This window comes from Balaenoptera ricei, chromosome 10, assembly GCF_028023285.1.
Source record: "Balaenoptera ricei isolate mBalRic1 chromosome 10, mBalRic1.hap2, whole genome shotgun sequence".
NCBI classification, from domain to species: Eukaryota; Metazoa; Chordata; class Mammalia; order Artiodactyla; family Balaenopteridae; genus Balaenoptera; species Balaenoptera ricei.
The window spans coordinates 88,060,074-88,074,294 of record NC_082648.1 but is presented as its reverse complement, the minus strand read 5'-3'; the positions used below and the strand labels follow the sequence as shown (position 1 = coordinate 88,074,294).

The following is a 14,221-nucleotide window of genomic DNA, read 5'->3' as shown; positions in this document are numbered from 1 at the left end:
GGTGACTAAACCACTTTCCTTGTGTCTTTCATTTCTAATGGGTATTCATTCTTTTATTGCTTAATTTCTGGTCCATCACACTTTCCAGGTTTCTTCTTGGAGAGGAACTGATCTATTTCCAAGGCTTCAGTTACCTCTAGTTCTGATCTTACAACCTTTTAAAACCAGCTACCTACTATAGTGATCAGTAGATAACTACCTTGCTGTATGGAAATCAGCGTTGCCTGGGAGCTTGTTATATTGATATAAAAGCAGAATCTCAGGCCCCCTCTGGACCTTCTGAATCAGGATCTGCATTTTAACTAGTTTCTTAGGTGATTCGAATGCGCTATAAAATGTAAGAAGCACTGGGTTAGTAGTAGGTGCCTTAAGAATAGTGTATTCCCTGAATTTCCTGATATATTTCTTTATGAAGACTTAGGAAATGGTATTGGGACTGTTGCAAAGAGAATGAAATATGGATGAAGTCTTGCTCAAAATCAGGAAGTAATTTTCTGACCAAGAAAATCTCAAATGAAACACTCCATATTAGGTTAGAACTAGGTAGATGATCTAAATATTTCAAATGGTTGTAAACAAGTGAGAAATGAGTTTTTCAGTTTAATGTCTTGACCCTCTGCCTGGAAATAAAATGTTTATCTTTTTAAAGCGAGACCACATGTCTTGAAAGAAATGCACAAACCCCGTCATGGCAAACACATTTTTTTTTTTTTAATTTGGTAGCAGTTAAATGACCTATGTAAGGATTTCAGAAGCTATCTCCTGGTTTCCGTTTTCTGTTCCAATCCGGAGGCAAGGCAAGTATTTGTTTTTACCATAGTGGATACCCAAGCACTTTGCAAATGTTTCCACAAAGCCATCTGCCCTTTAAGGATCCCCCAGGGAACCGTTCTTTTGGTTACCAACCCTCAAGCGCATATAACCCCTGTTTGCAAAGTATTTGTCAGATGGGGAGGGCTCATGAATCTTCAGCTCTTTTTGGAGAGGATGCTCAAGACCCCTGTTAGGAAAACTTTGTCCCCTGCTCAGACCTTCGGGTTCATCTGAAGACTCCAGCCCAACCATCCTATTACAACCTGAGGAAAGCAAAAAAATAAATAAGTACACCCAACCAGCACCTCTGTAATATTTCTCGTATGACTATTGTAGGATCGAAAATTCTGAAAATATGCAACTCTTGTTTTGAATTGTGAATGTACTTTTGGAGCAAAGTTTCTGTTTATGAATGCTGGGACCACATGGAATTTTGTGTCTCCTTTCTGCTCTCTAACCAGTTCCAGGATGGTTTTTCCCTGGGGATCACCTTTATTTTCCCTACCACCGCCCTTCTCTCCTCCGTTTTAAAAGTAGCCCCTAAATGCATTTCTTGGCTGACCTTTCGTGCCATGTGCTAACTCGAGTAAAAAAGCTGTAGTCAAGCACTGTTTTGGAAACTCAAGTTACAGAATTGCTAGTGACAGAGACCTGGTAACTACATACTGAGATGCAGGGGCTGGCCAAGGACCTGACTGAGGATTCAGTTTTTACGCTTCATACATCTAACAGGTAGTTCAAGAATATAGAGTCTGTGTGCCTGTGCATGTGTGTGCATGCCCATGTGCACAAACAGAACAAAAACTTGAACTCTCTGCCACAGACCACCTGTTTTCACACCATTGTGGTTACAAAAGGGTTTTTTTTCATTCTTTCTTTTTTTAATTAGCTAAGCTGTCCTATTTTTTCAGTAACTTGCCTCTTCTCTAACATATGGGCTGTAACCGTATTTCTTTTCATTAGACCTGGGCCTTATTTATCATTTACACCGTACTTTTGCCTTTCTCTTTCATTTTGAAAGAAAGAGAGGTTCTTCTATTATCTTAGAGCAAAGCACCTCTGGTTTATGTGGCGACTCTTGTGGCTTTCTAAATGCACTTGATTTAGCTTTCAATGTGTAATTACTGCCAAACAAGTTAATTGCTTTATAAGTGTCCAAAATTCCCTGGTTTAATTTTGCTTTCATTTACCAACCTTCATTATACATCCACTCTTCAACATAAACACAAATGATTGTTAATGAGTGCCTAATGCCATATTCATTAGAAAATCAGGTTAATGACTGGCAATGAATATCCCAGTTACTTTATTCTTTCAAGCCTTTTTTTTTTTTTGCTTGTTGATTACAATAGCTTTTTTGTTTACCAAAAAATTCTACCTGCATTCTAGGCTTGCTTAAAAGTTCAAGATGGAGCTTTTCTAAGGTATCAGATAACCCCATCCCTGATTCTTCTTTCTTCTTGCAGCTGCCTTTACCCTTTAGAAAGAGTCTACTATTAGAATGAAACAGAATGCACTCAGACTGTTGGCTACCATGATGGTTTATTGTTTGGAGAGCAGAAATCTCAGGACTGCTGTGTACATATGTTCAGGTGGTGCACTGAACAACCTCAGGGGGGCATTGTTTGCATTGCACACTCTGTGAATGATAGCACTCAGTTGTTCCATCTACAACCTGCAGAGCTCTGGGCAGTGGTGCTGAGAAATCTCCATTGATTTAAGAAACATGTCAGAGCAGTGTGGTTTGGGACAGCATTCAGTGCTTGGTGCTGACCACTCTGGGCAAGGGTTACCTCCTCAACAGAACAAAAGCAGATGTGTGAAGCAATATGGTTGGAGTGAATGACAGGAAGTCTGCTGAGGAGGAGGACTGAGATGTATGTTATGGAACTGGGCCTGACTCTCCATCTGATGATTCTTGCTTTGTGAATGAGGTTCCTTTTCCTCCCTGAAGACATGGGGTTGCTTTCTCAATCAAACCTGATAGTTGGACTTTGAAGACCATGTGGGCTCATACCTGAATGTAGGATTACGGAGTGGACCTGGGAGTCCAGACTGTGAAATGTGATCGCTGGCTTGTCACTGCATGCTTGTGTGGTCTTGAGCATTTTCCTCATCTATTCAATGAGAATGTTGGTTATTTAGGATCCCTTTCAGTTCTTATACTCTGTGACTCCTTTTAGGATCATGGGAGAATCCACCTGTATTCTTTAAACACACTGATTGGAGGCTTACCTAGTACCCCGGTACAAAGTTGATGTCAGGGATCAGGTAGCTCCAATCCCTGATTCTTCTTTTACTTTGTAAAATTAGATTCTTCCTTTACTTTGTAAAATTAGATTCTTCCTTTACTGTGTAAAAGACACATTTCCTGACCTCATGGGAAGACAGATGAGCGTGGCTCACGTGTCCGCAGCTGTACCTGCCAGTGTGGTATGTTTACAGTACCACTCAATTTCAGTGCTATGAAAGCTTTTTAGGCCCCTCCCCCCAGTGGTTTCCTCCAGTCATTTTACCTTTCTTCTTCCACCTGGAACATCCTTCTACTTCTCTTGTCATATTCCTTCAGTCTTGGTACTTTGATCTCAGAGATGCCACTGTCTCTTCTTCCAGTTTTGTCCAAGTCTCTGTAATCCATACTCCTTGGCTCCCCATATGCCTGGATCCCATGTATCTCTCCTTTATAACATTTAGTATCATTGAAAATTTGCCTTTATTTGTGTGATTCTCTGTTTACTATCTCCTGCTTTGGATTCTAATCACCTTGAGGAGAGGAAGTGGTGGACTCACCATTGGTTTCTTTGGTATGTAGATATATGCTTATGACCCGGTCATAGCTCTCTTGGGGTCTCTCCTTCTTGACACCAGGCTCTCCAGGCCAGTACAAGGCTGAGGCACTATATTAGCAAATATTGACCAACAAAAAGTCAAGGACCTTGAGGACGGTGACTAACCAAACAAACAAAAAGCATCAAATTGAAAAGTAGAAATATGAAAATAAATCCTGATACGGTCTTTTTAAGGTTTGGTATTTTAAGTAAAATTACAAGGCTCCCTACCATTGTCATATCCTCAAGAGTGCCTTTCCTGACCTCCCTGAATGAACCTACTGTATCTATTGTATATTTGTTTCAGTCAGGTTTCTGCTATGATCATTCTGCATAACAATTCCAAAATCAGTAGCTTTTCATCAGCAGCATCCATTTTTTATTCATGTTTGCAGATCTGTGAGTTGGCTAAGGCTCTGCTAGCCTCAGCTGGGATTGGCTTGAGGCTGTGGGTTAGGTTTGAATCTATCTCATTTGTCTCCTCCTATCTGGGACCAGTAGCTGCCTGGGGCAATTTTTTTTTTTTTTTCTTACTAAAACAGAAATGCAAGAGGCCAAGCCAAACCCTGCATGTACATTTAAAACCTCTGCTCATGTCAGGCTTGTGAACATGTCGTTGACCAAAGTAAGTCACAGGGACTGGCTCAGCATCAGTGGGACAAGGAAGAATATTTCATTTACTCAAGTGGGAGGTACTTCAAAGTCACATGGCAAAGGGTGTAAATGTTTAATTCCATTTCATCCTAATACATCACAGTGTTCTTAAAATTCTTTGTCTCTCTCATTCATAACATTTGTCACAGTTGAAATTTTACATTTATTTGTATAATTCTGTAGTTACTACCCAAGTCTTCCTCTGGACTCTTGATGGTAGGAATTGTATCTGTCTGGCCTCACCATTGTTCCCCTAGAACCCTGGACAGCATAATGGACAATATCAGGCACTCAATGACTGAACAGCCATTGTTTGGATTTGTTTTATTGAAGAATAATTGATTTACACTATTAATTTCAGGTATACAGCATAAAGATTCAATATCTTTACAGATTATACTCCACTGAAAGTTATTACAAGATAATGGCTGTAATTCCCTGTGCTATATCCCTGTTGCTTATCTATTTCATACATAGTAGTTTGTATCCCTTAATCCTGTACCCCTATCTGCCCCTCCCCCATCCCTCTCTCCGTCGGTAACCACTAGTTTTCTATATCTGTGAGTCTGTTTCTGTTTTACATATACATTCATTTGTATTATTTTTTAGACTCTACATATAAGTAATGTATAGTATTTGTCTTTCTCTGTCTGACTTATTTCACTAAGCATAATATTCTCTAGATGTATCCACATCGCTGCAGATGGCAGAATTTCATTCTTTTTCATGGCTGAGTAATATTCCATAAAAAAGAATAGCTTCTGATCTGTCCCCAGATCAACTCAGGAATGGAAATATATCTTTGTGAGAATTATTGGAGTGATTCTAAATGCCTTGTTTCAAATCTTTCAGAAATCCTCCTGCTGTATTTCCATTGTGAGAGTGCAACCCTGTGGGAGAGAAGGCTATCTCATGCAAACGTGAGTAAGTGGAGTGCTCTTGTGCAGGACTGTGTCCATTGTGTCATCATTTGGGGTTCAGTTGCTTGATACATAAGATTTGTTCCTTCATTAAAAAATGTATAACTGGTGAAAGATTTATTTTTTAGATTTCAAAATAAGGAGAATGCTAAAAGACATTTCCCATAGAACTTTGGATCCCTGTTTGAGAATCATTCTACCCCTTTCTCCTTTACACACAGATATGTACACTGAGAAAAAAGTGTATCATTAATCTGATGAGCAAGAATAGAAAGGCAGTGCTTATATGTGGTACAGCATACAAAAAAGAGGACAATGATTTCATCTTAGTATAATCAATAAGAAGAAACAACTGAGTTCATCAAGCAAAAGGCTGACGTGTTAATAGTATTCTTCCCCAGCTCACCTTGTACTCACTGGTTGCTAATGATCCCCTCTTGGGGAGAGCAGAAGTGAATGTTTATCCTGCAGTGTGCATATGCATGTCTGTAAATGGCTGTGATGTGCACATGGAGATGGTCGCCATGGCTGGGCTGACCAGTTGTCATGGAGCTGTGGTAGCTTTCCAGGTTTAGTCCCACCAGAGCTTGCTTACAAAAGCAGGATTGGGAAAAAAAGAACCTTTCGGCCAACACTGAAATTTACATCCTAAGGGCTCTAATTGCCTTCATTTCCTTCCTATTTACCATGAAGAGAATGGCAATGTCCTTTAGAGAGGACCAGAGAGCTCAGTGACACTGATGAAATCAGAAAGTCCCAAGCCCATGGGGAGGGGCGATTCTAGTTTTATCTTCCATAGTCTTTACTTTCCAAAACTTGTGGGCAAAATTGCTCCAAGTTACTGCTTGCTGAAAAGAAGCATATGGTGACTGGAAATAGAATTCAAGAGTAGAAATCAAGAGATGTAGAAAATCACACGTTAAGATGAAAGAAAAAGGCCAACTGTGGGGAGATGCAAAACATGACCTGGTTGAAAAATGTGACCTGGTTTTCTAAACGCTAAAACCCAGAAATATAGCTAAATAAGGCATCTACAAGATGCTGTTTCATTAGTTATTTTTCCATTTGGACTTGGAGTAATTGATTTCTTAAGAATCCTCGCAATTAACGGATTCCATGACTCCCAGCATGGACTGCGTTGTGGAGAAAACGGACTCCAGTGAAGTACCCTTATTGCTACCACTCCACCATTCATACGCAGGCCCTGAGAGGTCAAGGCTCCATGAGAGGGGACCACAGGTCCATTCACTTGGCAGAGAGTGAAGCAGGTGACAGTGACAACCGTATGTTGCTAATTAGCTTGTGCTACAGCCTACGGTGCCTCTCAGGCTCACAGACAGGTGCCACCTGGGTACCACCTGCCACTCCTTTCCTCAAGGTGAGGACCGGGAAGCAAGTCCAGTCCTCTGTGAACTCAGGGGCTTGGCATCAGCTGGATCCTCTTTCAAATTGTTTTATCCCCTCCCTTTTCTTGTTTCCCCCTTTCTGCTCCTTTTCTTTGTCTTTCTCTGTGTGTTTGTGTGACTTTGGAGGAATTATAGAAGTGGGACTAAAAAATTTTAAGATGTATGTCTTTAAAAGACTTTCCTATTAGTTGTCGTTGTTTATGGTAGATTGACTACTGTATACTTTACTACATAGTATATATTATACATTGTATATTATGCATGGTACATTGTATATTATATAGAACGTATTTTATATAACACATTAGACATCGTATATAATATACTACCATATGTAATACCTCAAATAACTATATGGCGTGTGTGTTCCAGTATTATACATGATATATTGTATTTGCTGACACCAGTGGTGGTCAGTGGGCTGTTCTAAAAGCAAAAGTAAAGAAAAAAATCTTTGCCTTCTAGGAACCTATCATATAGTGAGGAACATAAATAACGGAAAATGAGCAAAATAAAGAAAGTAATTGCAGGTAATGAAAACTGCAGTGCTGTAAAGCAGGTAAATTGGGGTAATAGGTTGAGGGTGATGTGAGGTGGCCGGGGAGAGGTGGTATATGAGAGGGAGGCACCCAGGTAAAGTTCTGGCTGGCAGGAAGTGCCCCGAGGCAGACTGCTTCACGCAGAAAGAGCATCCTGAGGTGGGCAGGGCTTAGCACATCTAAGAGCTGACAGAATGGCAGTGTAGCTGGAAGCGGATGGGAAGTGGGCAGGGGCCAGGTCACACAGGGCCTCATGTGATGAATTGTGGCCAGTGAAAGGAGTTTGTCTTCTGTGCGGATTGCAAGGCAGAAGCCATATGAGAGTTTATTTTATGGCAGGGGATGCAATGATCTGATTTCCTCTTTAAGAGTTTCACTGGCTGCTTATGCAGGATGAAGTTTTGGGGAAATAAGAGACCTCGAGTCCCATCAGGAAGTTACTAGAATATTCCAAAGAGGGAAGATGGTGGCTAGGACTAGGTTCATAGCAGCTGGAAATGGAGCTGATAAGACACTGTGATGGATTGGGTGTGGGGTATGGAGCAAAGTGTAATCAAGAAGGACTTTTGGGTTTTTGGCCCAAAAACCTGGGGTGGATGATGGTGCAGGTGGTGGGGATTTTGGGAATAGATGTTTGGTAGTGATTGATCATCAGTAGTTGTGTTCAGAGAATGTTAAGTGTGATATGCTTAGTAGTTAACAGCTCATTGATCAGAACTTAGTCTTATGGTCAGATCTAGCTGCAGGAGAGGCTGGAAAATGTCCATTAACTGAGCACATTGTGACCTCAAACTCAGGGTTCTGTTACAAAGAACGAAAATAGAATGGATATTGGGATAGGTGACTAACAGTGTCTGCCACAGAAATCAATAGTAAAAATATTACCCAAAGTATGGCTGCCAAAAAATTACTTCAGCATGACTAATGGGTCAAAGAAGAAATAATGATGAAAAGGAAAAGGTTTTCAGAATTAAATGATATAATAATAATAAGAATAAATGTGGGATGCACTTAATGTGGTTCCTGGCGGTGGATTTATACCTAAATCTCATATTAGAGAAAAATAAAAAGTTGAAAATTAAAGAATTAGGCATTCAAATTAAGGGCATATTATTAAAAAAAATTCAAAGGAAGCAAAAAGAAGGCATTAAAGTAGGACAAGAAATCACCAAAATAGAAAACAAAAATACAATTAGAGAAAATCAACAAAGCTGAAAGCTTTGTTATTGGAAGGAGTGAATAAAATAGACAAGCCTAGCAAGACTGATAAAGGGGAAAAAAAGGAGAAACAGTATTATGAATGAAAAGGGAAATGTACCTACAAATGCAGTGGAGACTTAGAAGATCAAGAATCAATACTATAAATAACTTATGTGAACAACTTGTAAACACTATTAAATCAATATTCAGAAGTTTTCATTCCCTCAAAAAAAGCATGCCCAGAGGGTATTGTAACTGAGCTTTATTAAAACTTTAAATGTCAGATAATCTTTATATAGAGAAAGAGAAAAAGTTACCTCAGTCATTTTTTTAAGTTAGTAAAGCTTTGAAAATAAAATGGGACAGACTATGGATCAATCTCATTTATGAAAAATATTAAATTAACTATGAGCAAAATGAAATTCAGCTATGTAGAAAATAAAATAAATCATAACCAAGTAGGGTTTATTCTAGAGATGCAAAAACAGTTTAACATCAAAAAAATCAATTCATGAAATATACATTAACAGATTAAGGGAGTAAAATCATATAGCCATCCCAACGAACACTTCAGCATTAATTTATGGGAAAAAAGGAACATTTAGAAAACTGGGAATATTAAGGAACTTCCTTAACCTAAAAAATAATCCATAAAAAGCCTACAGGAAAAATAATCAGACTTAATAGCGGGCCTTTGGATGCATTTCTATTAAAGTAAGGGAAACCAGAATGTCTGCTATTATTGTTTCTATTCAGCAATGTCCTGAGGGGACAAAGCAATGAAATATATGTTTTAAAAAGTTACAAGAATTGGGAAGAAAAGGACAATATTGATTATATGCCTTGAAAATTATCTCCAAATTATTAAAACATGAATTATTAAAACCAAAACTAAAGTCAGCTTGGAATAAATCTAACAAAATATTTGTAAAACACACATGGAGAAAAGTACAAAATGTTACTGAATGACAGAAAGAAGGACCTGAATAAAGGAAGAGACAGTATGCTAAGGAATGAGAGATAATCACAGTGTTTTTGGTGAAGTTAAAGAGCAGATCCTACAAGTTGTCTGGAAGATCAAGGACTAAGTATAAATAAGAGTTATGAAGAACAAAATATGGGAACTTGTTGTATCAGCTACCAAGACCTTCATAAAGATATAATAATAAGACAATGAGCTATTGGCTCAAGTATAGGCCAACGGAGCAGAATAGAATATATAAATCTTATATATTCTTATATAAATTCTTCTTTTTTTTAACATTTTTATTGGAGTATAATTGCTTTACATTGTTGTATTAGTTTCTGCTGTATAACAAAGTGAATCAGCTATATGTATACTTATATCTCCATATCCACTCCCTCTTGCGTCTCCGTCCCACCCTCCCTATCCCACCCCTCTAGGTGGTCACAAAGCACCTGAGCTGATCTCCCTGTGCTATGCGGCTGCTTCCCACTAGCTAACTGTTGTACATTTGGTAGTGTATATATGTCCATGCCACTCTCTCACTTTGTCCCAGCTTACCCTTCCCCCTCCCCGTGTCCTTAAATCCATCCTCTACCTCTGTGTCTTTATTCCTGTCCTGCCCCTAGGTTCTTCAGAACCATTTTTTTTTTTTTTTTAGATTCCATATATTTGTGTTAGCATATGGTATTTGTTTTTCCCTTTCTGACTTACTTCACTCTGTATGACAGACTCTAGGTCCATCCACCTCACTACAAATAACTCAATTTCATTTCTTTTTAATGGCTGAGTAACATTCCATTGTATATATGTGCCACATCTTCTTTATCCATTCATCTATTGATGGACACTTAGGTTGCTTCCATGTGCTGGCTGTTGTAAATAGAGCTGCAGTGAACATTGTGGTATGTGACTCTTTTTGAATTGTGTTTTTCTCAGGGTATATGCCCAGTAGTGGGATTGCTGGGTCGTATGGTGGTTCTATTTCTAGTTGTTTAAGGAACCTCCATACTGTTCTCCATAGTGGCTGTATCAATTTACATTCCCACCAACAGTGCAAGAGGGTTCCCTTTTCTCCACACCCTCTCCAGCATTTTTTGTTTGTAGATTTTTTGATGATGGCCATTCTGACCGGTTCTTATATAAATTCTTATATAAATCTTATATAAATCTCATTATATACAGAAGGTACATTAGATACTGATGAGGAAAGGAAGAATTCTTTAAGGAACGGTGCCTGAAACAACTGGAAATCCCTACAGAAAAAAGGCGAAAATGTATTCCTACTTTATAGCATGTAGAAAAGTAAATTTTGGGTGATTTTAAGACCTACATGTACGAGGAATAACTTTTAGAAAAGAATAAAAAATATTTTTGTGACATTAAATGTCTAGGAAAGTTTTCTTCAGCAAGGAATGTAAATCACAAACTTTAAAAGTATGTTGATAAATTTTACTACATTAAAGTTAGAACATTTTGTTGACTGAGATTTATAACAAAAGTGTAAAGACGAGTTAACAATAAATATCTGGAAAGTAAATATTAACAAGGGGTTGGTATCTTGAAATTACAGAGAATTCATACCAGTTGGTAAGAAAAAGATAAGTAATGGGGTAGAAAGAGGAGCAAAGGATAGGAATTGACAGTTCACAAAGAGGAAAGCAGAATATCTAATAAATGTGCTAATTGATGTTTAGGCTTACTTATATCCATCAGTGGACATAAATTTAGAAAATCTTATGATAACAACTGTTGGCAAATGTGCAGAGAAATGAGAAGTCTTGTACACACTGCTGTGGAATCACTTTGGAGAGCATTTTCACCATCTAACACAATTATAGAATGCAAACACCTTTGTCCCAACAATTTCCCACCAGGTTTGAATTTAGAGACTATGTGTACTCAAGGATACATATAAAAGAATGTTTTTTGTTGCACTGATTTTCAATAATGACAAACTGAAAAGACATACCTGACCATTCACAGGAGAATGGATAAATACACTGTGACATATTTATATAATGGTATAGTATTGTACCATTGTAGTTTAAAGGAGTTGCAAGTAGTTTAAAGGAATGAATTAAAGCTACACATACCATCAAGGATAAATCTCAATAACCTGATGTATGGATAAATCACGTCACAGAAATAATTATGTGTTTAATGTGATAGATATGGTCATTTAGGCCAGATCAATCTACGTGCCTTTGCTTTCCTTTCCCAATTTAGAGTCATTTGAGACAGACAAATCAGACAGTTGGTGGTAAAAATATATTCCATGTCAAAGCTGGATTGAAGGACTTAGTAATGTTTCCAAAAATATGAACAGATCATATCATTCTCCTGCTCACAAACCTGCAATGTGCTTTGATTTAACTTCCAATAAAATCCAGAGTCTTTATTATGGCTCTAAGATCCTGCACCATCAGAGTCCCACTACCTTCTTGGCCTCGTCACTCATCCCTTTCTCTCCAGCCTGTCTCTAGTCCAGCTCTCCAAGCCCCCTTTACACATACTGTTCTAGTGTTCTAGTGCAAAGTCCTAGAATGCACCTTGCTCCCTCCCTTCTTCCAGATCTCAGCCCCACTTGCCTCAGAACTAGAGAAACCTGGTTGGATGGGACATGCAGGATTGGAGCTCTCCTGAGTGGATCGATTTGGAATTACTCACCAGCTAGTCTGTGCTCAAGGATCTAAAAAAATGGTGTCCAAATTTTAACTGCAAACTCCTAGCAATGAAAAAAAGATTGAGTGCCTATCTCCAATCTACTTACATTTATTTATGTATATGTACTACTCCATTCGTTAGAGTGTTATAAACTATGTTCTAATGTATTTATAAATTATAAATATATAATAAAATACATATCCCATCAAATTTAAAAATAAATGAGACAAGTGAACATTATTTTTTCATGTCTAATCATGATGATTTCATACTATCTTTAAATAATGTCAAGAAACATTGTGCACAAGGGTTATTGTTAGTAAGAGTGGATATAAAGTCTTTATATATGTAGTCTTCATATATATAAAGTCTTTAGAAGTCTTCTTACTAAATTTCAAATATCTTGGCCAACTTCTTGACAGCTTCTTTGAGATCATCATTTTTTCACCTTGTAGTGTGGCACATGAAGATATCATACTAGAAAAAAGAGAAGTGTTGACTCAGCCATTTTCTCAGTTGATTAATTCATCAAATACTGATTCAGTTACTGCTGTGTGCTAAATGTAAGCTCCCTAAGCGTAGGGGCCAGGCTGTCTGTTTTACTTTGGTTAGATCCTCAGCTCCGGGCAGGATGCGTGGTGCATGGTAGATGCTTGTTATCTGTTGAATATCAGCTTAGTATTTGTTGAATAAATGAATGAATGAGCCGAGTGCCCTGCAGGTGCGGGGGAGACCCAGGTGAGCCTCTGACCCCGCTTTCCTATCGCTGTGTTGAGCTGTTGTTCCCGGAATGACCTTGCTTTGCTCCTGAAGCTCCCACATCTGTACCACTGGGCCCGCCAGCCTTGTTTCCCTGCACCCAGCCTCACACTGGATGGAATTTGCTCTGCCCCATTTGGAGTCAGCCTCCATTACTGGGCTTTCATCTGGACCTCACAATGAGCTGTGTACTCACTCCACCCCTCCAGTGCTTGCTTTCCTTTTGCTCTGCTAGAGCCTTTCCAGGTAGCATTGCTAGGAAACACTTCTTAGTATTTGTGGGAAAAAAATACGTTGCTTTCTGGAAAGTATGCTTTCAATTGGCTGCACATTTCAGATCACAGTCAAATCAGCGATCGTGTATTAAACACATATTCTAAAGTTACGTGCCATTCAAGGCTTGTATACAAGCTGTGGTGGTTTCACACGGAGAAAGATACAGGAGTTGGTCATAAACAGGTCAGTAACCCTTGCATGCATCCGTTCCACGCAAGTGTTAAAATGGATATTTAAAAGAATGAACTGGAGGCAGCTGGGTGAGCTGAGGGCTATAAGAGGTAGGTAAATGTAGGGCAGGTCCTGAAACTTGTGTTCTAGAAAAGAGCATCATTTTCTCAGCAGGTGTAAGTGAGCTAGTTTTGGACAAGAGGGCATTTTCAGACCCTTTATGAGTGAGTAATTTGGAAAGTGGAGTGTCTTCATCTCAGCGGGCCAGGTAGCGAGCTCATTCTCTATTTCCTCTATGATTTCAGAGGTGGATTAATCCTGCTGTGGCTGAGATGGTCTGGGGACACCTTTTGTATTCAACTAAGTGTTTCTGCAGACATTTAAGTTTGGCTTTTCTAATATCCAATATGAAAGTCTGAAAGAAAAAGAGAGGAATGTCCACTTACTTTGGAAAAGCGAATATTAATTGTCCCAGACGATAGCTGGCAAGTCAGGGTCCTACAGAAATGATAACAAGCGCGTATCTGCGTCCCTGGAGGAGGGCCCACTGGGGACCCTGCTGATCTCCAGCATGTTGCTCTGCCTAGAAGCATAGAGCACAGAGCTGGAAAGGGTTATGTTTCAGAAGTGGAATCACACATATAGAGCTGTGAATAAACATCACAGGTTTTCGCTTTTAACAGACCTGGGTTGTTGTCAGGGTTAAATGAGTTAACAAGTGTTAGATGTTTCATTCATTCAACAGATTGTATTAAGTGAAATATATACACAGCAGGCATTGTTTTAGTCATAATTAGTGAACAAAATGAAAGACTCTATCCTCGTGGAGTTTCCATTCCAGTGTCAGAGCCAGTTAAGGAACAGATGGGTCAGATAGTGGTAAATACTATAGAGAAAACGTTGGATAAGAGAATGGGGGCATGTGCCATTGTGGATAGTATATCACTAGGATTCTTATTTGCAAACAACAGAAGCTGACTCTGATTGATTGATCAGTAAAGGGGTTAAGCTAAATAAAATTGGG

General features: G+C 38.8%; 1 long non-coding RNA gene across 1 annotated transcript in view; it reads left to right on the top strand.

The window, feature by feature from the left end:
• The window catches only part of LOC132372674 (uncharacterized), a 132,127-nt gene extending 126,937 nt beyond the window's left edge, over window positions 1-5,190 (top strand). The window contains exon 3 of the long non-coding RNA XR_009505223.1: window positions 5,148-5,190. This is a non-coding gene — a long non-coding RNA (uncharacterized LOC132372674). The remainder of the gene's footprint in view (window positions 1-5,147) is intronic.
• The last annotated feature ends 9,031 nt before the right edge of the window (window positions 5,191-14,221 follow it).